Source organism: Parus major, chromosome 2 (genome assembly GCF_001522545.3).
Source record: "Parus major isolate Abel chromosome 2, Parus_major1.1, whole genome shotgun sequence".
NCBI lineage: Eukaryota > Metazoa > Chordata > Aves > Passeriformes > Paridae > Parus > Parus major.
Genome location: NC_031769.1, coordinates 80,435,110 through 80,461,468, shown reverse-complemented (window position 1 = coordinate 80,461,468; position 26,359 = coordinate 80,435,110). Strand labels below are relative to the sequence as shown.

Below are 26,359 nucleotides of genomic sequence, written 5' to 3'. Positions count from 1 at the left end.
ACTGTATGTATTACATGTGAAAATAATAACATGGATTTTGAGGGCTACCATTCATCAAGTTTCAATTTAGACCTGTAAGCCACAAAGTACATTGAACAATCCAGATTTACATATGATTTTTTTAATTTTTTTTTTTTTTACATATGAATACAGAGATTTTTCCCAAAGAGGTATTTTTAACAAGGTTATAGGGTCAGCAACTCTGGAATGAGCTTCAGCCATTTAAGATTCCTGTCCTTCTAGTCACATGTGCTTCTTCCCACTCCTGCCATTTTTCAAGACGTAAACTGAGAGCATTCCAAGAGATGTCTTCCATTATGACAGATTTAATACCTATTTAATATTAGACACTCAAATATGAGCATGGTATTTGGTATTTGCATCCTGAAGCAAACCATAAGACCATGTCAGTAGCAAACCATGTCTGCCACTCTCCAGTGAGGACAACACAGTAGTTAGGGAGAAATGTCAGACAGAAACAGTTACATGAAGCATAAAACCCCCTGGGAATGAAAAGGTCTTTATTTATTAAATCAAACACAAATCTTTCATTTTAATACTGCTGATATGGTTTTTGTGGATTTTCTCAGGTATGCTTAATTAAACCCACTCATCAACACCAACTTTGTTCAAAAGAGCAATCAATGAATATGGCACAGAAGCATCTTAGCCCTGGAGGAATCTCTGACATTTTTCATAGTGAAGACTGTTCACTAATTGCTCTCCTCATTCTAAGCCTCTAAATTATATCTTTGACACAATCTTACAAGTCATTGTAACTTATTTCTCAAGCTAACAACACCTGCACTATGTTAGGTTAATAAAACTACCTTTGAAAGATTTTCCAGAGATATTTGAAGACACAGGAGAAAAAAGGAAAGTCTTGATGTGCTGACAGTGGAATAAAGAAATTGTATTGAATTTTTTACTATTATCTCAGAGTACACTTCATATTACAGATAATTTAAGCAAATATTTTGTGTTACATATTCACCATAATAAACAGAACTCAGGCAGAAGTCCACCATGATTTTCCAAACTATTTCAACTGTGTTCCCATACCAAAATAAGCACTAGTATTTCATAGGTGTTCTGCTATCATAAACTCTCAGACAAATTAAAAGATTGGCTTTATGATTGCTTTGGTAAAAAAAAAAAATACACTTTAATTTTTCAGAAATAAAAGGTGGAGAATAAAGACTCTGGGTTATGAAGTAACCACACTAAAGCAAAGACCTCTGTCCAAGATATGAAACAAAGTGGTTATCATTTCACACTAAGTGCATGCTTTAATTTATGGGATGGTTTTGCTGATCTCTTTTGGGTTCCAGAAATCAGGATGCATTTTTTAAGTTTGAAAACTTATTTCCATAACACATCTATAGGATCATATCATCCACATGAGACTGAAACAGAGAAATTAAGAATTAGGAATTAAGCATAAAGAAATGCTTGACCAGAAGAGGGGGGAAGCTGACAAAATCATACAGTGCACCCACAAGAGCAGAAAAGGAGTGAGACTACAAGATAAGATAAAGAGCTAGAGAATACACAAACAGGATGCAAGGACAAAGGCACCACAGGATAAGGGGATTCTTTGTACCCCTAAGCCGGAAGGAATAGTATCAAAGTCCAAAAGGTGGTCAAAGGACTAAAAGGAGCATGAGCCAGAAGACAAAGTGAAAAGTTCAGCTAAGGAGAAAATTGCTGACCTCATCCCAAAGACCCCCAGACATCCACCAAACTGACCAAAAAAGAGCAGTGCACAGCTGCAAAGGGGCGTGGAGTTAATTTTAATATGAAGTGGGGGCAGGCGGGGTTAGGGAAATGAGTATGTATTAGGCATATTGTGTAACCCTAGTTTGTAAAGGATAAAACAGAAAGCCAAATGTCAAAAGTGTGCATGCTTTAGGAGGAGCTATCCCCCATGCACTTCAGCACTGAATAAATTTATACCTACTCTTTTAACTATTCTGTGAGTTATAGCGTTTTTCTATCCACATATCAAGACTTCTACTGCAAAGCAGATAATAATTCACCAAAGAAACACAAAACAAAGAAAAATTAATATACATGGAAGTTCATACCTGGAGAACAGCTGAAAGCCCTGTAGATCCACAGACCTTCAACATGCAAATGAGAGCCATGTCTACCCTCAGACCTGGTGACGTTACTTCAATTAGCCTGACCCAGTTGTCCAACTTGCAATTCAGTTTCCGTAGTTCCTATTATATAGCAACTTCTCCTGCCTGCCAATTATTTATATTAACACAGACATAAAATTTCATGCAGTTACATGTGTGAGAAACTCTGTGTTAAGCATTCATTAGCTAACTGTATACCTCTAAGCACTTAAGAAGTGCAGCAGCAGTGGATATGGTTAGCTAGAACCTTGGTTTTTGATCTAGTCCAAAAGGAGTCTGATGCTGTAGAAGTCAGGGTGAGACCCATTAGGGTGTCTGGTGTGTAGCATTGGAGAGAAGGGAGAAAGGCTTTCACAATTTTGCAGGTGCCCATCTACTAGCTCCCACCACATTGTTCTCCTATGGCACACAGGCTTTGGTTTCCTCTGAAGCATTCTATTCTCGCTCACCCAAGACATCCTATCTCCCCTGTGTCCTGGTTTAGGGCAAATTTGGGAGAAAACCTTTGAAAGAGGTCCCTCCAAAAAGCAAATTCAAGAAGCCCCTCCCCCAACTGGTTCAGGAAAAAGATTTCCTTGGAGAAAAGTGGAAAAAACTGTTTATTTAACAAGCAAAGTATCTACAAATATAAAGAATGAATAATATTGAAGAATAAAACCTCTTGGTGTTCAAAGAGATGGCAAATTCAGAAAGTCCTTTCCATGTGCTGTAGCTCGGCTTGCTCAGTCTCTTATCAGTCCCTCCAGAGCTGGAAAGTGCCGAGGCCCAGGCTCCAGTTTTCATACCGGTGGGCCACAGGTATGAGCTCCCGGGGTTTCTGGGTTTTCAGTCCAGAGCAAGTTTGAAAAGATCCAAGGAAAAAGGAAAAAAACAGTCCAGGGAACTTCTCTGCCTCAGCTAGCTAAAAACTAACTAAAAGCAAAGGAGAGCTCTGTCCTGCTGTCTGTCTGTGCTGCAGACAACAGAGTCCAGGACAAGCCTTCAGGGGAGTAAATGCTGTTTCTGAGCACAAACTGAGGTTTCTTCTTCCCCCAGCCTTTGCTCTCAGAACCAGTCTTAAAGGTGTAGAACTTAATATGCAACATAAACAAGGCAATTTGGGATACAAGCATCATAAAGTCACCACCGGATACCCTGTTACTTCTACCAGCTGTTTCTCCCCTCCTGTCCACCACCTACATCAATATCTTTGGTCCTTGAAAAAATACGCACCCACCTACACAACAGCAACTGACCTCTGTCCTGAGCTTCAGGACACAGAGCAGCCAGAAAAAAACTGACAGCTCTATGAGTTACAAAATTCTCAACAAGTTCTTATCATTGATGGATTAGGCCGAGAGGGATCAACTAAATACACCAGCACTGCTAGAGAGTAATTTGTTCATTAATACATTTACACACATTTAACCCAGAAGCAGAATGCAGGAGTACCCCAGCCTGCCCTACACCTTAGGCACTGCCAGATCACAAGACAGATCTAGCAGAAGTGAGCCAAATTACTGAACAGTAAAGCAAGGGATAGTCTGATTTGGCCTTGCCTTAAAATGTACATACAGGAAAAAAGGAACTCAACAAAGCATAAGAGCTCATTTTATTAGCATTGCTAATCTAAAACATAGATAACAGTGTAGAACTTTTATTTCCATTTTCTTTAATTAAAAAAGCCTCAACCCTCAATATTCCACCCCTCTTCATTAACATTAAACAATCTAACCTTTAATTAACTGCCCTACAAAAGCAACATATTACTGCACATTACTTGAAATACCATACTAGGACCTATTGATGCCACTTTCAGAACTACAGCTGCAGTATGAGGCAGCAGAACCTCAATAATTTAGAAATTACAGCATAACAACTGCACTTAAATCTTACAGAACCCAGAGACTTAATCGCAGCCTGTAGTAAGAGTGCATGGCAAGATATACCACCAAATCAGAGGCGGATTATGGAGAAACATTAGTGCTTACAAAGTGTTCATCAGCTTTCAGAAAGTGTCTGTATACATTAGTGTAGTCCAACTAGCCTGTCCATGTTTCTGGTTCATCTAAATTAACATAATTTCATAATTTATAAAAATGCTTCTGATTCAATTGTATTTTCTGAATCCACTTAAATCACTTAATCACATCGGCCTTTAAAATATCCCATTAATCATGAAAGATTAATTCAAATGACTTTTATTAACTTTTTTTCACTCTCCAGCAAAGGTTTCTGCATTTATCCCTGCAATAATTATAATAATTATAAATAACCAATATTTATTTGTTCTTCAAAGAGATGAGCTCTTCAGAGCTTAAAATAGAACTATCAACTATCAGAACAGTGTCCCGATCACCGTTTCATTTTGTCTTGGGAACGATCTTGTGCACTTACCACTGGACTGAAGCTTCTCTGCAGAAAGGCCTTTCTGTCCTTCCACTATTGCTTTGTGGGATACTACAGTAACAATTTGACATTACAAATGAACAGATTATCATCTATTATCTAGCCAATGCCACTGCTTGACAAACTGGAACAGACTGTAAAAACAGGGTGAATGAATGTGTGTAGAGAGGGGAAAAAAACACCTACCCCCAAGCAAGCACCCCTACAAATATGTGTAAGAAGTGTGCGGTAACCCTTGACCATTCACAGAGTAAACCAGGAAGCATTTATAAATTCTGTTTACAAAGAGTTCTTTAGGAAATTACAAGTGTCACAAATACATTTTACTATTAATATGAATATTTAAAATTATAGATAAGTTTTACTGTCAGGAGGGAATATTACTATGAATCAGTTATCTAGCTAGAATAATTTTGGTAACTGAGCCCCACCCAACAATTTCTACACAGAAATTATTGCTCAAATGAGTTCTGTCTAGCACAGCATTCATTTAATTAATATACATTTGTCATATATTATTAAAGTGTTGTGGTGAGTGTTTAAGTTTATTCGTAATTGTATGTTTAAGTTTGCCAGTTACATAGCTCATTCTTGTGCTCCTACCAAGTTGGTTTACCCCTAAGAGTTGTATCCTCCCCTAACGTGCTCATCATTGTAAACCCAGCCCTTTATTCCCGAATGTTCCCTGCCTGTCACCACAACCCTGCCCCATTGTTCTGGGGGCAGAACAATGTTCTGTTCACCACTCCCTGTCCATCATTGTAAACCCTGCCCTTTGTTCTGGACCCTTACCTGTCAATCCCCTAACCCTCGAGGCCCATTGGCCTAAGTGACTGGTCCTCTCCTCCCCCTCATCCCTGTTGGTCCCTGCATTGTAATCCCTTCCCCTTGCTCCTCCCTCCTGGAGTCCCCGTTTGCTGTTTGTTTGTACCCACCCATTGAGTTACTGCTGTATAAAATCCCGAGCACAGCAATGTTCAGTGCCCTTCTGTCCCTGATCCCCTTTGGCAATAAACCTGTTCCCGTAATCTCAAACAGAGAGCCTCCTCCTTCACCTGATCCTGACTGTGGTCATTACCCTGTGCCCTTGTTGAGCTTGCGGCTCAAAAGGTTCAGCTCTAGGATCAAATCCTACCCAGGCTGTTCGCCATTCCTGGTGCCGAGCAAGCCAGAGTGTCTCAGAGCTCCGGCAGAACCACATCACTAAAGTATCTATCAACACTGTAGTTTTACTACAGAGATGTGTTTATACTTCATTTTCCTTTGATGGGTCAGAACCTTGAGCAAATGGAACACGTTACCTACAGGTTACAGGCAGCTGCCTGTAACAGAAATGCCAGAGGAAGGCAATTATCTTGTGTCTCCAGCTTGCTTTATGCTACACTGCATAAGACGCCAGAATCATTAAATCATGGAATGATTAGGTTTGGAAGGGACCTTGAAGATCATAGAATCATTAGTATTGGAAAAGATCTCCAAGGTCACTGACTCCAACCTTTGATGGAACTCCCCCTTGTCCACTAAACCACAGCACAAAGTGCCATATCCAGTCACATCTTGAACACTTAAAGAAACTGTGACTCCACCACTTCCCTGGACAGCCCATTCTGATGCATAACCACTTTTTTAGTGAAGAAATTCTTTCTGGTGTCTGACCTAAACCTTCCCTGGCCCATTTTGAGGACCTCTTGTCCTGTTGCTAGTTGCCTGGGACAAAAAGGCTAACCTCTAACTTGCTACAACCTCCTTTCAAGTAGATCATCTAGTTCCAAACCCCCTGCCATGGCCAGAGAACCTTTCACTAGACCAGGTTACACAGAGCCTCATCCAGACTGGTCTTGAACACTTCCAGGGACTTGGAGTTCACAACCTCTCTGGGCAATCTGTTCCAGTGCCTCACCATCCTCACTCACAGTAGAGAATGTCTTCCCAATATCTAATAAAAATCTGCTCTCCTTTAGTTTAATGTCATTCCCCCTTTCCCAGACAGTACATGCCTTTGCGAAGAGTCCCTCTTCAGCTTTCTTGTAGGCCTCTTTTAGTTATTATGAGGTGCCATAAGGTCTCCCCAGAGCCTTCTCTCCCCCACACTGAACAGCTCCAATTCTCTTAGTCCTCAGAGGAGAGGTGCTCCCAGCTCTGCTCTCCTCTGGACTCATTCCAACAGGTCTGGAAACAGTAGAAACTTGGCAAGAATTAGCACTAAATCTTTCAGGACTTACTGAAGTAGAACTTTGAGTAAGGAAGGTTTAATGAAAACATAGTTCAGAGATGGTATTTAAATACAACCTACAGAGTCTACAAAATCTTTTCTATTGTGTGGAGGCAGGTCAGCCTGTCAAGGCTTTCCCTTGGAGGAATGTGCCCTGAGGGAGATGTGATAAGCTTACCTCAATCCTCTCCTGGAGAGATACCCCTTACACAGGACCATCCTCTTTTCTCATGGTGAGCTATCCCGCCATGCTTTGGTGTCTATGCCGATCTTTTGTAACCCATTGGTTTTCCCCCAGGTACCACTCTGGGTTTCCCCCATAAAAACCCCAGCTTCTGCCTACTTCAGGAGGGAGCCAGTGTCCCTGGCTCCCCTTCTCAGAGCTTCTGAACAATAAAGGCTGTCTTTGTGGAATCATCACACAACTCTCCTGTCTATCTCTGAGTCAGCCTGGGATAACCTCACAAGCTGAGCTGGAAATCACTGAGCTGAAATCACTGAGCTGAAATCACTTGCAGCCAAAGGCTTCCCCTTGCTAAGGCTACCCAGTGGCCAGGGGTTGCCAGAGACCTCCCCAAGGCTGTCTGTTGTGAAACCGCTCTCTCTGGGAAAGTCATGGCTTCCCACGTCAGACCAATGGACCCAGCCTGGCCCAACACACAATAGGACTGCAAGTATGAAAATATTACTGCCAGAAGTACCAGAATTATCTTACCATTTCAATGATTCTGCATGCTGACTTGCATCCTTCACTTCCCATGCTGAGCTACAGTGGAATGCACTGGTAATGGTCTTACCAGACAAAACTGATTCCCATCCATAGATGTCTCGGGGAAAAGATGCTATATTTCCATTCATTTTTGAGCAGCTAATTATAATCCCAGAAAAACTGGATGGAAAAACAGATGCAACAGCTTTCTCTGCCAATGAGTTCCTGGGACCAACATGTAAATGTTGTCCAGAAAAATTGGATTCATTACCAAGTGTGCAACAAGCCAATAACACACTCACGAGAGATATTGCTTATTTCAGAATTGCACAAGCCTGGGTCCTCAGTGATACTACACAAATCAAACATGCCAACTATGAAAACTTTTTACTACTTATACATTTTAGCAAACAAAGGAATTAGTATTCATTTGCTACAAATTACAGAGCTCTCTTATTAATTAGTATTCTATCTTCTATTGGTAAATGATTCTCTTGCTTCCCATGCTAATTAGTCCCATGCTCAGTGTTTCTCTTCTTTTGAGTCACTGGGTTTCTTGGGTCGATGGTCTGTGAGTTTGTGACCACATTCTGCCCCTCCCTGAATTACCTTTTACCCAGATGGAGCTGATTTCAGCACAGTTCCTGAGTTGGCTTTGTTAGTTTCTTCATTGTCTTGGGAGTTCTGCCAGATATCTTCACAGCCCTTAAATTCTGCATTCTGTGTGTTCACTATCAATGGTGGACATCTTTCTTCCCAAGCTTTGTTAACCTTCCCCTAGGTCTGACATCACTGAAGCATGTCCGGTCTTAAACCTTAACAAGGCAATTCTACCAACAAGTAATTTGTTCTTCTAACATCTGGACATAACTTAGAGCTTGCTTGTTAGCTGCTCTTTGTTTCATGTTTCTCTCTTCTTGTTTATTAGGCTTAAAGCATACAAAGATGAAACACCAATGAACATTCTTTATTAAGAAAATTTTACATATTCCATATTTTGCAACATAATGGCTGCAGTTATAAGCCTGAATGCTGTTTAAATGGTGAATCTTGGGAACTACTGTGGCAAAAAAAGAAGCCAAATGAAACATTTCAGAAGAAGAAACCAGTAGTTTCTATATCAGTTGCCATTGCTAAAACTGAAGAGATTTTCTTCTGTTCATCACTTTCTCCCTAGTCAGCTGCCTGACAGAGCAATTCCAAAATCCTTTCAGTCACTGTATGACATGTAAACCTGAACAATATAGTACTAAATCTTGTTAATTCAAATCCTTACCACTCAGTCACAAAAGTAAGGCTCCTACGAGCACTTCAGTTCACACAACCCTAATGTTTTTAGGACAAGTAATACAGTTATGGAAGTAAACCCAGATGCTGTTATGAAGCCAAAAATTGTGGTTTTTTCTCAATGTTTTGGGATGAAAGGTGGCATCAGAAGTACCTAAAAGACAACACAAATGATATTCAAGAACAGACAGGTTTTTTTTTAAAGACTGATAATTTCAATTATCAACTATCTATGGATATTAATACAAACACAGAAACACTATTCTTCAAATGAACACTGATTTGTAGAAAAGGGGTTTTTATGTGGAAGCAAGAACATTCAATATGTGCACAATTTCTCATAAGGCTTAGAAAGTTTTAGTCCCCAAATACTCAAGAAGAAAAGTACTGAGGCATCATAAAGCAACACTTTTCACAATGTAGAAAGGGTCAAGAGAAGACAAGCAAATGACTTGGCAAGAAGCAAACTAAAACTTCTAGTTAAAACCAGAAATCTGTAGATCCTCAGGTTCTCTAGACTAGGTCTACAGTTACAGATAAATCTTTGAAGGTTTTTGCGGGTGCGGAGGAGCCCGCCAAGCCCGAGATCCTGGCTCTCCCCTGGATATAAGATACTTCACTGTAAGAGAGAGACAATGTATCACTCCCAGGGATCTTTGAGTTAGATATGTTAAACTGTTGTGCCCCATTGGTGTTCCGCCCTGCTGTCCCACCCCGATACATGTATCTCGGGCTCCCCCAGCCCCTCTCTTCCCCTATAAATATCCCGGGTTTTCCCCTGTTTGAGATTAGGTGTTGCTGGCTCCCTTCGCCAAAGCCCTGTCTGAATAAAGGTTTGTGCTTAGCGGAACGCTGGACCAGCTTTCTCGTCCCTTCTTCCCGTGTCGCCGGCCTGCCGCCGCTGAGCCGAGCTGGAATCACTTGCCTGCCCGAAGCCGCACACATGCGCTTCGGCCCAGCCCTTTTCAGGGCTGCTTCTCTAGAGAAGTCGCGGCGCTCCGGCCTTTTCGTCGCCACAGCAGGTTTTAGTGTGTGCACGGAGCTGGGAACAGACCTGGTGTCAACTGCTCTACTTATGTTGAATGCCATTTCCAAAATTTTCAGTGTTGGCATTGTTAGAAATTTGGAGCATATAAAAAAGATCACGGTTGATGGGAGCAGCAGGAAAAAAATCCCAAATCTCTTGTTTAAATTACTCTTTTAAGGGAAATGTTAAATCCCAAAAATAAACAAACACGTACAAATAAGGTCTGGTTTATATAGAATTCACCATAAATCTAAAAGGTAAGTTAAGCACATGAATTGTTTCTCATAAACAAATGGAGCCCCCTATATTTCCAGTTAAACAAGTCTTATATTTCCTCTTACTAAAATATTAGTGATGTGCCTCCATAGCAGACTAGTTCTTTTTTTTTTTAGCCGTCTAGTAAAAACAAACAATTACAACACAGCAGCTCTACAAGTGAAGCTGAAGGACAAGCTTTGTCAACAGTCATCCTATACAAAGACTAATGTGTCCTTTTCCCAAGAGGCAGATAGCCATTGCCAGCAATGAGTTCATAGGGCTGCTCTAAGAAAAATAACATGTTTGCTCAAGTTATTTTAACATCACTTTATGATTATGGTTTTGAGAGAAAAATATAAAGACTCAAGTAAAAGATCAGAATTAACACTAGAGGTGTTTACCTCTAGTTCAAGATTATTTTCCTTCAAAATTTGATATTGATCTCATTGGCCTTCAGATTAAATAAATTTGCAAAACAGTTTCCCCTGACAGGTATAGATAAGTGAGCAAAAATGGGATTTTCTAATCAAAGCTACTTGCAAACTTGCATAAAGAAAGAATACTGGAAATAAAAATCAAGTTCCTCCACCCAGACTGCCATCCAGGGAATCTCAGGCAGCTTCAGCCAGGGGTAACTCTTAGGAGTGGTCTGCGGCTTCAAGTGATCAGCTCTTTTAGAAGTGATTTCAGCTTTGTAATAACCTCAGATCAGACCAGCTCCACTCATGGGTTACCTCAGCCAACACATAGATGAGAGACAGGAGGCCGTGTAGCATTCTGTGGAGCCCTTTATCAGCAGGCTTCAGCACAGGGGGCCTGTGACTTCCCCTGAACTGGGCAAAAGCTGGGGTTTTTATAAGAAAGGGGAGAATTGGGAAAGGGACCAATGGTCTGAGACCGGAATGAAATGACCAATAGTTTACAAGGAGATAACATGGGGTCCAGAGGAAGGAAGGGGTCCACAGCTTAGTCACTATGACTAAGTAGTTTTGTCTTATCTTAGGGGACAGATCTCCAGGGATGGAGCCTGTCAGAGGAATGGGCTTCCTCTACACCAGACCATTAATTTAATTTAAAACAATAGACAGCAATGGCAAAAAGAGCAGCAATTCAGCTCTAGAGCCCAGATCTTTTTTGCTGTTAGTTATAGTTACACTTTTTTTTTATTTTTTGGAACCAGCCATTAGAGGATGATACCCAGGCTTCACTGGGTTGCCTTCTATATTAAAGATTTAACTAATGCTTAGGTAAAGAGTCTAACACTAAGCGCTTAGGAAAGCAATAAAAGATAAACTGGAAAATCCAGCAACTTTCTTGGACAATTCAAGAAAGTCTGTAAATTCTGACCAAGACTTACAACAAAATTATATCAGTTAGACAAGTCTCCAGAGTGCAGCGTAGCAACATTTTTGGACTTCTATCCATATACATCAAGAGAAGATTTTCTTCCCACAAACAACAACTTCACCTCTTGTGTGTCTCTAGAGCTGTACACATGAACCCATGCTCCTGGCACATAAATGTAGAAGGGTTTTGTGGCTTTCTACTATCAATTCCAACAGTATGTATCAGAATCCATTATCATTTTTCAGTAGAGTAAGGTCTGGCAGACAAGTTCTGGAAGACTTAACTTCAGTATTTAATAGACTGTTACCTTGAATTTCCCCACTTCTGACACACTCAAGGGCAGTGCAACAAGGCATTGCATCTCAGGTACCTCACTCCTCAGAAGGCGAGTTTAGACTGCTGGTGAAGACAGCTGTGCCTCAGTCCATTTCCAGCCTCCACAAGAGAGCTTGCTGCTGGTTATAAATCTGACATAACAAAAAGCTGTCTGGATACACTCTAAAACACTGAGGCAAAATCCTCCACATCTCACTGCTATTTGAGGGATCAATCAGAATTTTATTCTGCACACACAGTCTTCTCCCCTCCTTCCCCACCTGGCAATAGTCATTGCACATCTTTAGTTGCACTGAGACCAGTGCCTGTGGAGCCTGGCATCAGTGACCATGGGTACCTCAAAAGTTTTAAGATGATCAGTTCCTTAACACTGTTTACACTGATTCCACATGAATAACTACACTGGCACAACTAAAAGGACACAGTAGGCAATGGACTGACGCAATTCCAGCATTTCCTAACTGGACAACAAACTACAACAGCACTCTCTGACTCTGATAGCACAGCATTCTCAATCTATATCTGCCCTCCTTCAGGAATCCCAGCATACCATGGTGTTCAGGTCACAAAGAGAAGTTGTTAAGAGTGGACAGGAATTAAGGGGGTTTTCTGGTTGCTTTTTTTTTTTTTTTTTATGAAGTATTTTATCAAGTGAGAGCCAGGACATGGATTTACAGGTCAGAAAATGAGGACAACAGACAATAGTACCAACATCATGTTTAGCAACTTCAGCATCACAGCTACTGATGAGGATCATAGGAGTCATCAGGCTCTTGGCCTACCCCAGGCTAATACACCTTGAAGAGCGCTATCAGAGAACTATCCAAAGCTGAAATCCCATCTTTTGGCTAAGCTAGGAGTCTCATTTTGCAGCACTGGGTAACATAAAATCTGACTCTAGTAACAATTTTGTGTACATACTGTCTCTGAGTTATTTCAGTATCATTGCTTAGGTTTAAAAAGCAAAAAGGAAAAGCATGCACTGGAGGAGGAGAAGCAACTAAAATGTGGACTACACACACACAGTTTATATGACAAAAACTAATGTGATAAATGAACTTATGAATAAAAATTCGTAAAAGCTTAAATAAATATATCTGTAGTTATAATAATATAAGAAAATATAAAATATAGTGTGGCAAAGGATTCCTCCCTAGATCCCGCCGCGAATACCCATTCAAGAGATAACAATTCTAGCCAGCACCCGGATAACGATCCTAGCCGGCGCCCATCAACCTAAGAGAATAAGCAGGACACGGGCCATCAGGCTGGACAAAGAAACAAGCCCGGACGAGATACTCATCACCGGACCTGAACACCCCGCCTTGCAAGCCACAGTTGGGGAAGCAATCAAAATGGACAAAGAAAGAAGCCCAGCTGAGATATTCATCGGCTCCTACCCGGACCCAACCACTCCATCCTGATGGCTCAACCCAAGATGAAATCAAGGAACACCCAGGACCTTTTTACATATGAGGAGACTCTGCCCAAACGTCTATTGATTTAGTTCCTCAAACCCAGGAAATCCATTCAACCAACCATCAAGGATCCTTGGTGAATGGTGCTTGCTTGGAATTTAGCCTCAGGACACAAAACCCCTATAAAAACCCAGGGCAGAGAACCCTCGATTGTGGATTTGGGAAAACCTATACCTTTGGGTATAGACCCCTGTCCACCCAGTGCTGTGCTGATTTATTTTATTGTGTTTTTTTCCTTTCGTTATTTGTTTTATTGAAATTGTTTTATAATAAATTGTTTTCATATTTAACCTCATTTTGCCTTTGCATTTATAACACTAAGATAACAACCATAAATCCCCATTGCAAGTTCAGAATAAAAAAGCAAGCAAGACCATCAAGAGACCATCAGCAACTGAATTCATGTTAAGTAACGCAGCAGTGCAATGACTGTGGATAATTTTGTTTCACAGTCTTTAGCTTTCACTGAGACTTAGTGAAGAAACCCTAAAACTCTGCCAGACATTGAGAGGCACAAAGCAATATACATGACCTATCTTCCTATAATTAATTGGCAAGGCCAGGAGTTTTTCCTCAAGTACCTGGTGATTTCATTATCAGACAAGTTCAACAGAAATGACCCACAAGGTCATTTCAGCCTTCCTTCCAAGGTCCCCTTCATAACTAAGGGGGCTTGCCAATGCAAATGTTAATGGGTTTCCAGTGAAAGCAGGTCACTGAAATGACACAGATGGTGAAAAACATGTACAAACAGCGAAAGAGAAAGGCAACGGGAATTTCTGAAGAGACTATATGCTGAAGAAAACACACTGAATGAAGAACAACTGCTTAGTAACTTTTAGAAGTACAAATACTTCTTCTTATGCCTTTGTCTGCAGAGTTCAGCAGTAACAGAAACAACTGATTCAGCAATAAGGTTACTGTGGGTGAGAAGAGCAGGGCCCAAAATCATTAAAATGTTCTCTCCCTAGCTACAGAGGCCTTACCGTTAACTTTTTATTAAGCATTCCTGATTCCCAGTTAAACCTAAGTCTAACAAGAAAGCACATTTCGATAGCGTTCTGTGTTTCCAACTAGATTAGCAATTCAGAGAAGAACAGCACCAAAGACAGCAGCTCAATTTTGAAATTTGGAGAGAGGTGGGGAAAAGAAGTGGGAAAATCAATACAATTCACAGTACAGCCCATTTCTTCAGCCCACCCAATCCACATCATAAATCAATCCTACATGTATTTAGTAATGCCTAAGAATGTATCCCACTATTGCAGTGAGAAGAGTAAAAGTCTGCTTTTCAGTATTTTCAAAGTTATGATTTCTCTGAGCTTTTCCTAAACCAAAGAAATTACTACAAAATGGATGCATATTGCTGTTCATCTAGCAAGGGATTAAAAACTCAGAATATTTCATGCCAAAGATTCAGAGACACTTAATCAACATACCCTAAATGAAACTAATCTCCATTACTGAAGTTGGCAACCATGAAGAGATTGACGAGTTCTGTCAGAAATTAAGATCCAACAATTCTAAGGTATACTGAAGCTCAGGGATATATCCTGATTTTAAAAAGAAAAAATGGAAAAGGAAATAAAAGTTGTAATATCTGGCTATCATGCAAGAAATTTCATAACACAGATAAGGTAATTGGAGATAAATCTGGAAATGATAGCACAGCTAATGTAATTAGTTGATTCGTGCTAACTAAATTGTAACTATTTGCAAAGTTATTATTAGAAGCTGTGATAAATATAGCATTGGATAAAAATTCGTGAAGGAGAATAAAGAATTATATGCTATATTTGTAATACTGTAAAGACACAAAATGCAAAATAATCCAAGGATTCCTTCCCAAGTCAGGCAGTAACGATCGACAGTGATGCTTATCAGCACAAGATAAAGAGCAGGACACAGGCAATCAAACTGGACAATAAGAGTAGCCAGGTCGAGATATCCATCTACTCCGCACCCATACTGGCCACTCAACCCCGGGAGATGCAATCAGAAGATACTCAGAGCTGTCCGCATGTGAAAGAACTCTGCCCCATCGACTGTTGACTCAGCTCTACGAACCCAGGAAATCCATTCACCACACATCCAGACTCTTTGTTGGACTGTGCTCATCCCGGGTTTTTGCCTCAGGATACAAAATCCCTATAAAAACCTGGGACCGCAGTCCCTTCTTCGTGGATTTGGGAGATCGGTACCTCTGGGTACAGATCCCTGTCCACCTGGCGCTGCGCTGATTTATTTACTGTGGTTTTTCTCTCGTTATTTCTGATCGAAATTGTTTTATAATAAACTGCTTTTTATATTAACCCTATTTTGCCATTGCATTTATAACAAAGCTATCAAAAGAATCAGTGTTACAAAGCAGATGTACCCCTTTACAGATGTTACATGTTAAAATTGAGGTACAGGATGTAGTTTGGAAGATAGGTGATGTCCCAAGACAAAAATGGCCTTGAGATAGACAAAATTAGAACAACTTTAGGCATAGGGCTTAAAATTCATTAAATGTAAGACTAATTAGTAGACTTACATAACACAATGCTTAGTATGCACGCACAAACCTGTGAGGCCATCCAGAGGACAGCGAGGATGAGTGTAAGCCTTCACCCAAAGACTATCAAAAGAAGACTGAAGACCCCCTAGCAACAAGTGAGGTATGCACCATGAAAAACAGTGACATAAAGTCAGAAAAATCGGAAATAGTAGGAAACTTACAGGAAACATTAATGAATATGTATAAACATACAGTATATAAGTTTAGCTTGAAGCGCTTTGTTTTGTATGTGAGGAAGGGTGGAGAACCTGCTCCGTACCCTGGTCGGTTTTGCTTATGCTTTAATCATACTTAATTACTGGCAAATTATATATATAATTTGTAATTTTTTGCTAAATTATATTCTTTTACTAAAGTGTATTCTTTTATACCAAATTACTATTCAGTTTACTAAATTGTATTCATTTTTAATTAAACTGTTATTAAGTCAAGGGACCTAGTTGTCAAAATTCTAATTTTATTTATAACAGCTAACATGCTACACAGCATTTAAACTTTCTGAACAAGTCATTTAAACTGTTGGCAAGGAAAAGATAATATTTGAAAAGATAAATTTCAACTGTTCAGTTAAATTCAAGAGTTTCACTGCAAAGGCCTCTGAAGACTATGTATCAACCCCAGTTTTCTGCTATTATCGCTGACAAACATCAGTTTTTGTGAGTTGCCTGACTTTCTAATATATAGAGACACTAGGAAATTTCTTCCAAAATCAATCTCCCCAAAGAGAGACTAATTTTATTAATAAATTTATATACAGAGATAAAGAGTTGAGGCTACACAGCAGACAACTGGATTGCATTGAAGTTCTCCAGCGAAAATACAAATTTGAGAGTAGATGCATGAATATATCCACTAAATGACAAAAGATTTGCATGCTTTGTACTTTGGAATATACATTCTAGCAAAAAATCAAGAGGACACTAGTTAGACTGCAGGTTGGGGATCATTGACTTGGTTTACATTTGCTACCTTCCTGACAAATGTTAAGCAAACGTGCTATAGTTAGAGGAAAAGTAGAAAATTTCTTAAATAAATCATAGGATATGATTTATATTTATAAAGAAAACTAAAATAAAACTCCAGCTTTGTTTTTTTAAAAAAATAATTAATTGCCATTTTAGCAACAACAGATTAAACAGCAAACCATACCTGAAGTGCACAGTTTGGGCTACGGCACTCCCCAGGTGTATGCAAGAACTGCAGAGTCTTTCAGGGGCCAGAGCTGCAATACTGAAACCTGGACATTAAATTCAGCCTACTGCCAATAGTTGGCAAACATATCTCAAAAGGGTCAGTTTGAAAAAATGCTTATAGTGTTTGACAAAAACAGAACAAATTAACAAAACTAAAGAGCCCAAGAACTCATTCTTTTGAAGCATCTACAATTTTGCAAAACACATTAGGAAAGAACAAGCATATAGGTTGTAATTTAACACTGATTCCAAGTCAAAATGCGTACACATACCAGAGAGGATAAGAGGATGTAATAAAGAAAAACACAATGATAACAATAATTTGGAGGACTCTGCATTGACAAGAATACGCATTAAACATTTCCATAAAATGATGTTACAAAAAAGGAGAATCTCTTCAATGCTGCTTCCTATAATTATGGCCATAGCAATAGCAGTTCATCTCAGGAGCCATAGTAACTTCAGAACATACATTACCAAACATCAAGAGCATATCAAAATAAACCAGATGTTAAATCTAAAGCTAAATTGTATTTCACTGCTATTCATAAGTCCAGCATCACAATATAATAAGCAATTCCTAGATACTGCTTCACATGAAGTAGCAGAGTATCAGATTTCACACACCCTCCTCCCCACTTTCAAAAGACAGTACTGGTAGTACACACCTACTACCAACTGATAGTATCAGCAATCCACTTATGTGTCCCACAGCACAGAAATCAGACCCTGCCAACTCTGCTGATAAAGCTGTTGCAGACCAGAGAGCAGAAATGGGTCTCTGCTGCTGCTAATCCCAGGAGTTCAGCTGCCCCCTTGGCTGAATTCCTGCATGCAACTCACAAAAGCCAAAATTTGCAGGAGAATTGTGTTGTATTTCTGCAGTTCATAAATTTTAGTGTACAGCTACTCCCTGAAAAGTAATGAACTTCATTCATTGAAAATCCTGTATTTGTACAAGACTGTATCAAGAGAAGTCAGAATCCATGCACGTGGTTTCCCTAAGTAGCAAACAACCTCACAACTCTTTATTCTGAAAACAGCAGTTATACAGTTACCACCTTCTGCATCTCTGCCCAGGAGGAAATAAGTACAACTAACCTGCTACAACCATGTTTATGGATCATTACAAAGTGCACAGGCGCTCCTACTGCCTGTAAGTATTTTATGAAAACTAGTTAAAGATTAAAAGAAATGAGATATGAATGCCTTCAGCTTTGTCAACCAAAGCAAATCTGTTACAACATCCCAAGGAATAAACAGCACAACTCAGAAGCCAGTGTTCACACTATTTAGTTCAAAACAACTTCTCAAACAGAGAAGTAAACTGCCACATTCCAGAGCAAAACCTTAGCTCTCAGCCTGACTCCTTACAGCTGCTCAGCATTAAAATAAGAAAATTAGATGAATTTATTAGTAAATGTAATAAAGTTACATTATTGGTACCTGCTGGAGAGAAAGGTGGAAAATCAGCACAAAATCCAGAAACCTACCAACATTTTTCACTACACTAAGCAAATTACCATGAGGCCATACCTCAGCCTTTCAAGGAAGCAATACACTTTTGACTGATTATGTGTTATATATATGACAATAGCAAGTTCAGGAATTCTAAGTCAAACTTAACTGAACTGAGTCAGCCTTATATAACACCCAGGAGGATGTTCAAACTCCTAGAAGTAAGATTTGAGTGTAATCTCCACTTTGAAAATAAATCTACTTTACAACACTCTAGCTGGACTAGCATCACATCAGGCTTTGACATGAAAATTCAAACCAAGAGTGGTTAGTCAGCCTTCAGAAAGTAAAACCTTCAGATGCAATACTTTAGGGCTCATGGAACATGCTATCACTATAACTTTAACAACATGTTTTAGTCTTAGGATGTTTCTTAGAGCTGTAATCTTTCAAATTCTAACCATCTTCAGAAGGCTGGATGTGCCTGCATACACAGATCTCTCCTGCCAATAGTCTGGTTTGCTGAAGGAGCAGATGCACTTACAGCTCCCCCTACTCCAGCTGTCCTCCAGGAATAATCCTGGGTAGATTATCGTTGTGTCAATCTACAATGTACACTCAGCATCTGAAATGATACGACAAACCCTAATAGTTATAATTTATCTGGTAAGTAATTCTCACAGATCGATAGATGTATACAACTGACTGAGGTGTTTCCATCTGCATCGTTGGCAGAACGGCAAACTAACTCCCCAATGCAGAAAGTGCCGAAATACAGTCAGGCCACAGACCGAAGACAGTCCAGTCAAATCAAACAGCGAGAATAAAAGCACATGGGGGTTTCAAACGTGAACATGCCACGGAAAACCTATGTGTCTCCAACAACTGCCAGTGCCTTTCACGCCTCTTCTACTCTAACCAGAAGATAAGCCTGAGCAAACTTCGCTTGCTGAAGTGTTACAAAACCCTCCGAAACGTTCCGGAGCCAGCAGCTGCCTCTCCGCAGCCGGGGCTCAGACAGCAACACTCTTCTGGGCGAGAACGCGCTTCCGCAGGTGCAAGGGACCTGCACGGAACACCCGCTGTCCGGGTTGCAGCCCCCTGTCTGTCTGTTTTTTCTGGTACCGAGCAAAGAGCACCGTCTTCGGGGAGATTGACCACCCATTCTGAAAGGCTCGGTGGACTTTCGGGGGTAGGACCGGGCAATGCTCGAGACGGGCTCCGAGCGCTGGCAGCGCCTCTCGGCACCAGAGCCCTGCGGCAGCGGCGCTCCGCCTCGCTGCTGGCTCCCCCTGCCGGCAGCCTAGGCTGCTCCCGCCCGGACCCCAGCCCGCCCAGCCTCCGAGCCCCCCAGTCACGCCCGGCGGACACCGGGGCGCAATCCCGCGAAGCCCAGCGAGGCGGTCACGGACAGGGCGGCTGGAAACGCACAATTCCCGCGGAGCTCCGAAAGCACTACCGCCCGCCCACAGCCCGTGTCCGGCAAGGAGGGGAGAGAGGCCGGCAGGGGTTACCTGGAGTCGCCGTGGGCTGCTCGCTGCACGCAGGCGGACGCGGGATCCTTCGCCGCGCTTGATGCCCGCCCTACGCCGCCATGGCCGCAACCTCGCTGAGCCGCCCGTGCTCCGCTCGCTCCCAGCAAGTTTGCGGCGCGGCAGCTGAAAGCCTTGCCCAGCGACCGGGCCCAGCGACCGGACCCAGCTCCCAACCACGGGGGCGGAGCAGCCACGGCCGCCCGGCCCCGGCAATGAGGTGTGCAGTTCGGCTCGTGCCGCAGCTGGCGCTGCCCGGGGCTGGGGCGATCTCGCATTACTCCCTGCCCTCCCCCGCGCTCCCCCCTCCGGGCTAGTTGAGAAGTTGCAACTGGTTGAGATATTTGTCCTTGGGGGTTGGATTTTTTTAATTATTTATTTGCTTTTATTTCTTAATCACCGCAGCTAACAAAAACATGACTTGAGACTGCTCCATAACCATCAAATCTGAACAGGGGCCCCTCAGCGCCAGTACAACCAAGCACAACAAATCCTGGCAAGCTGTAGCAAGCGACAGCAAGAGGGAGGGGAGGCGGTGGGACACGGGCAGCGGTCCGCAAAGGCTCCCGGCTGTTGCCCGGGGCTCCGGGGCCGGAAGAATGTACCAATACTGGGAAGCAGCAGATAGAAGAGGCGAAGGAGAGCTGGCGGCCAGCGACTACCCCAGGACGGAAGAGGCACGGGAGCGTCCCGGGAGCCCCTAAGCTGCCTGCCCGCCTACTGCACCCCTTTCACGCCATGCCGCCATCCCCAACGTTCCGACCCCGGACCTCCCGGGTCCGGTGAGGAAATGCCTAGGCAACCGGAGCTCCGCACCAGCTGCGCAGGGGAGCGCGGTGCTGACATGTCGACCGCCACGTAAAAGCCTCCGGCGACTCCTTCTCTGCCCCCTCCCCCCTCAGTCCTCTCCCTCCTCCCACGGCACGATCGACGTGTCAGCCTTGAAAGTTCATTTCCAGGCCCTGGAAGAGTCCAATACAACGCGTGCGTTGGACAGTGAGACGTGGCACCGCAGGGTTGCAAGTGGGGCGCGTAGGCATACCCCAGGTACGTGTGTTCGCATTTTCGCGCTCATCGGGTTTTCGGTGCATGCCTTTGTGTTTTATCAACTTACATGTATTAAACCAGGAGGTTATTTTTGTTCATGTGTGCATTGTATTTAATTTCGTCAGAGCTGGTTATTTGTTTTTTCTTTTATGACACCATTTTGGCATTTCTACTACAAAGTGTAGGAGAAATTGACTTTTGTTGTTCACAACAAGACCTAAATTTAGAAGACTAAAAGTAGTAAGAGCTTATTAAAACAAACAAAACTATGGAATTCATCCATGCTAGAGTAATCCTATAAAAATTAGCTAATTAAAACATCTAGCATCAAAACTTATCAGCAAGTCAAGCGTTGCAAATCCAAATTGCCTTAAACTTCCAGCTCAAGGGAGAATTTTACTTTGGCTAGTATGTAAAATAAACTTTTCAAGTAGAAACATTAACAAAAGTTTGAAATTATCATTAAAATGAAGTCCTGGAATTTGGAACATTCTTTCTGATTACTTGTTGGTATCTAAAAAAAAATAATCAAATACTAAAGGCCGAATATTCTTTTTTTCCTTTTCATAAAGTCATGTAACCCTGACAGTCAAGGATGTTTCCTTATTTATAACAATAGAGTTTGAGAAGCCACTACTGTAGTTACTGTAATGCCTGGGGTCACTTTCTCATGTGATTTCCTTCTGATCCAGGAAATACTTGTACAGAAAATATAAGAATTAATTTTACATCTAAAAGTTGCCATCACAGTAAATGCAGATTCACTTATCTACACTGTTAACTTCTTTGGAGTGTTATTAAGACATATTTCTTCAGATCAACAAGTTCTGCACTTTTTATGTACCTTCACCTATTACAATACATTTAGACGTTCTTTTCAGAGAGGAGACATATCCGTTTTTCCAACTGCCTTGTAAAAAATATATTACATCTCTATCTATGAAAAGTAAGCACCATGTATCCCAAACCAACTGCCAGCTAAAAAAAACTATTAAAATTCTAGCCCCTTGAATTATTTACAGTTTAGCCTCTAAAAATTCCTCTGCAGTTTGTCTATGAAACAATAGGCATATAAGTAAAAAATAAACAAAACCTCCAAAATCACCTCATTTATATCCTTATATCATACTGTGTTAATCACATACAGTACATTCTAAGAAAAATTCCACTGAAACCATATTGGCTCTATATCACCCACAGAGCATTTAAGTCATGTGCTTTATAGTTCTGTACTAGTTTCATGGAAGACAAGTTGTTATGTCAATATTTAATTTAATTTAATTTAATTTTAAAAGCTCAAGGGCAAAGATGTCTGACATGGCCTGTGAGATTAACCATGTTTGAAATAAAGGTACAAAAATGTAACATTTTTAATGTTACATCTAACTCTGTGCTCTGTTTTGTCGCTGTTGGGCACAAAATAAGGAGCGTGGATTCAATTCAACAGGCAGAGAGAGGATCGTCAGAAGGATTAATTTCTGAACTTTTCAGCTCCTTTATAGGCTCTTACAATACAGGTTGAACATGATTGGTAAAGGGAACAACACCTCTCTTGTCCCATTGGTTGAACAAGGGAAAACACACTCATCACAGCTGTACAATATTGTTTAGAGAACTAAAAGTTATTCACAGAAATAGTCTTTGAGAGAGAAGTATTCTCAAGAGACTTTCCCTTGGGAACAGATCAGCCACTGACAGGCTGGAAACTCTCTCAGACTCAGAAAACCAGGTCCACAATGTCTGAGTTATAGATTTAAACTAGATAAGTTGAGTGAGTGAGCTCAGCAATTTTAAGTGATGCAATCCCCAGATGTACCCTTGCAAGTAGGCACTGATGTTTTTTTGTTTCTTCACAAGTTGCATAGTGGTGTCTCAATTCTAGGCTAAGCCTCAGAGTGTTACTATATCCAAAATAAATAAGGATATTCAAATATAATTTAGGAATATTATGCTAAGGGTAAGGGAAAAAGCAGCAGGAGAAGCTCTGCTATTTGATTCAAGGAAGGGGAAAAAAGAAGCCTCTCAGAAGAACATTGCATCCAGCTTTTCTTCCAGGATGGAGGTCATCTTCCTCCTCTGCCTCATATTTTCCTGTCATTATATTTCTCACTGTTAGTTATTTTCGATCTCTCCTTCCAACAAAATAGAGCCCAGCATATTAAGGGGTGGAAGCAGTAAAGGTACTGCAGTTGGAAGACAAAAAGCTGCACAGCACCTTCAGGCTTTTGGCCAGTTTGGTGGGAAGCCAGATTTCAGCTTGTTCCTGTGGTGCAGGATATAAGGAATGTTAGAAAGCAAGGAAGGGGGTGGATTTCCATCTGTTTAGGTGGGAAAGTCAGAGTGTAAGGGAAGGCCTGTCTTCACATTACCCATCAAAAGCCCCTTAGATAGGAAGCATCTCTTTCACCATTTAGAAAAACAAAGTCAGATACAGTGAATTAAAAGTTTAAGTTGGGCTAAAAAGAAAAAAAAATAATAGAAAAGGAAGAAGGTAAGTAAGCTTCAGTAAAACTGAACCCTGAATTATGCTTCCATCATAGGACTTTGCTTGCTTCATGGTCATAGAGTTCAAAGTCTTTATTACCACTGCATGTTGTTTTTTTTCCAGACCATTTAAAACATTAGTAATTTTTGTTTAATTTATGAGAAACAGGCAGAGGAAAACTCAGAACTCTCACAGTTAATTGCCTACTTTTGTGTTTTCTAACCACATTATTTATTACTGAGGAGAAATCCTACTGGTGACCATAGTCTTTCCAGAGCATATCAGGCAGGAGAACAGTGTATACAAACAAGCACCCTTTCCCCTTTTCTGAATCAATGTTTAAGAACAGAGAGTTTGTGCAGTCTGGTGGGTTGAATTTACCTGACTTACCTCACATTGTTGAAATACATAACCATCAGTTCTACATTACTGTTTCTTTCTTCTTTCCCACTGAGATTCAGGAAATTATTTGCCCTGCTGCGTTTGATTAACCAAGCCCTTAGTATTCTCACCTGCATTAAGCAACATCATCTTGCAAGGTTGGATCATCACGAATCTGCCATATTTAAATACCAGGGACTTTTGATGCTGTTTTGTGTAAAAATAGTAATGACATCTTCCCAGGAAAGCAGGTGACCCAGAGGATTTAAGTTTGCCATCCTCATCCTCAGATGGGTCTGGTAGGGAACTACACTGTTAAAAAGCAGGTCAAGAAAGGCTCTAGCTGTGTAGGCCCAGTAGCAGACACAGGCAAGGTGAGACTGTGATTTTAATTGTCTTAGCAAAAGACACCATTGTAATTCTTCATTTAAATAATAGGGAAGTAAATGTCAATAGTTACAAACTTCATTGTTTTCCATTAAGTTACTATCTCACATTATGTTCTGTATTTAAAGGTTAAGCTGACTGGTCTCCATAATATCTATGAATTAGGAAAAGCTAGGTGAGAGTCTAAAACATGACTTTTGAGATCTATACACTCTTCTAATGAGTTTATATTGACCATTTATGATCAAAGATACTAAAGTAATATTTCTCATGGTATTTCTATTATTAAGGCTTTTTATAATCAAAATGGCTATATAAATAAATGTGCACTTACATTTATGTATCTGTGACCTGATTTTTAGTAATTGCTGCTTTCTTTCCATTGAAGTTTCTGACAGATAAGGCAGTTAATGAAGTAATTATATTAGTTCTAAATAAGGGCCATCTAACTTAAAGTCCCTAAAAGTAGTTAGAAGTTTGGTGAAAATGATGAATTCTTGGGTACTGATTCATGTGATCTGAAAATGCCATCCATTTCCTGATTCACCTTCATATCTCCTCCACGGGAAAAAAGAATATTTTACAGTGAATACTGTCAGTCAAAACAATTTTTATGTGTCTGTTTTTCTATCTTTCAGCCTGAAACTGTTACTTGCAAAATGAAGAGGAAGATAGAAGTGAGAATGAAGAATGCTTTGGAGAAATCTAGTCATAATGTTTGAGGAGTAGAAATAATAGAAAATACTAATAACTCTGGTCTCTTACATAGGTCAGAATTTAGACTGAAATGATGTAAAGTCACAAACCTGAGACATAAGGGCTATTAAATTTGAATCAAGATTCACAGATTTTTGAACAAATACATAATAAAAATGTTTGCTTTGTCTCCTCTGCTTTTTATGTTATTATATTCTGCTGCCTTACACAACTTTCTTATATAGACTAACTTGTCCTTTTTTTTTTTGGATATTAGCCCCAAGACACCCATTCAAACTAAGTCACGGTATATATTAGCAATGCATTAGGTGCTCCTCTCTGTCTCTCTGTCTGCTTGTCCCTAAACAGTAATACTGAATTCCTGTGTTACTACATCACCCAGCAGTACAAGTAGAATTTGGATAGAGAGCACACACATGCACGCACACACACATATATATATATAAATATATATAAAATATATATATAAGACTTCATCACTGCCAAGAAGTCTAAAACACAGGATATAGAGCTCATCTAGATTTCAGTTTTTTGCTGGCCTTTTTGGGGATAGAGAAGATACTTGGCATAACTCCTGCTTTTGTAGAATTAGACCTTCACCATTTCTAAAAGGAATTTTAACCAGCTGTGAACTGTAAACTCATAACTCAGACAACATTTCTGTGCCACTGATCTAATGCTAGGAGCCCTAAAACAAGCTTACCAAGTGGTGGTGGAAATTGTCCTATTGTGGCAATTTAATTTAATTTAATAGTAAATTCTTGAAGTAGGCCAACATCTAAGTCAGTTTTAAAAAGTGATTTATCTAAATTAGTGCAAACCCCTGTATGAACCTTATTGATTTGCTTTGTGCAAATCTAAAATCCACTGAAAATGTGCATAAATTAAATAGACAATAACCCAAAAAAAGACTAATCAGTAATGGGTTTTCTTATAAAGAGTCTGACTGTCTTTAATGAGAGTTCATTTACCCTTTGGTTAGGCACAGACAGCATATTTATGTGACCAAAATCTCAATTGCTCTCTGCCTTTTCATGCTCTGAGGTTGACAGTGAACACAATAAGGCAGTTGTACTTGTCAAGAGGAGTTTTGTAGGAAGGGAGTCAGCATCTTAACAAGCTGCATGACATATTGTAAGCATTTTTCCAGCTATGCACTTCTGTCAGATCACTTGACAGCAGCAATAAAAGTTACACATCCAGTTCAAGTTTTTCCTCAGCTGGTCCTACACTGTATTCAATTGCCTGTTAGGAAAGAGCTAGATGGCTTTGTTTAGATCAAGTCCTTGTAATCTGGAATTGTTACAAAGCAAAATGCTTATCAACTTGAAAGTGGCTATAGAAGCAGTACTAGGCAAAGACAAAAGAGAAAATAAATTAAAAACTATTGAGTGTTTGTTACTGAGAAATATA

The 26,359-nt window shown here is 40.5% G+C and overlaps 1 long non-coding RNA gene and 1 other non-coding gene across 3 annotated transcripts; both read left to right on the top strand.

Annotated features, from left to right (window-relative positions):
• Nucleotides 1–20,599: 20,599 nt before the first annotated feature.
• LOC107199868 lies at nt 20,600–25,120 on the top strand. 2 transcript variants are annotated; one of them, XR_001519339.2, is made up of 3 exons: nt 20,600–20,711; nt 20,889–20,976; nt 24,868–25,120. It is a non-coding gene; the product is annotated as an uncharacterized LOC107199868 (long non-coding RNA). The 2 variants fall into 2 exon arrangements; XR_001519338.3 differs by having other exon boundaries at nt 20,639–20,976.
• LOC117243998 lies at nt 24,709–24,777 on the top strand. Its single transcript, XR_004496279.1, has one exon. It is a non-coding gene; the product is annotated as a small nucleolar RNA SNORD123 (small nucleolar RNA).
• Nucleotides 25,121–26,359: the final 1,239 nt, after the last annotated feature.